The sequence below is a fragment of the Eurypyga helias genome, unplaced genomic scaffold (assembly GCF_000690775.1).
Source record: "Eurypyga helias isolate BGI_N326 unplaced genomic scaffold, ASM69077v1 scaffold34388, whole genome shotgun sequence".
NCBI lineage: Eukaryota > Metazoa > Chordata > Aves > Eurypygiformes > Eurypygidae > Eurypyga > Eurypyga helias.
In genome coordinates, this window is record NW_010266865.1 from 1779 (window position 1) to 2044 (window position 266).

General features: G+C 55.3%; 1 protein-coding gene across 1 annotated transcript in view; it reads left to right on the forward strand.

Moving 5' to 3' along the window:
* The window catches only part of LOC104513778 (tyrosine-protein kinase HCK-like), a gene marked incomplete at its 5' end in the record, with an annotated part of 4956 nt that overhangs the window by 1559 nt on the left and 3131 nt on the right, over positions 1 to 266 (forward strand). The window lies entirely within an intron of this gene.

The window sequence follows — 266 nt, forward strand, 5'->3', positions numbered from 1 at the left end:
CGGTGAAAATTGTTCCGGGGATATTTTCAGGAGCTGATTTTGAACTCAGCTGAGCGTGCTTTGTACATCGAGCTTCGTGTGTGCAACCGTTTGTGCAGCCCCTATCTTGTCCCTGCTGCTTCTGCACTGTCCTCGGGTGCTGGCTGAATCCAGGGACCCTTTGAGCCAAGGTTGGGACCTCCATGAATTATTTCATGGAGTAACAGGAAAGCCAGGACGGGAGCGCAGGTCCCAGGGGCTCACAGCAGGCCACTGGCTCCTCGAGC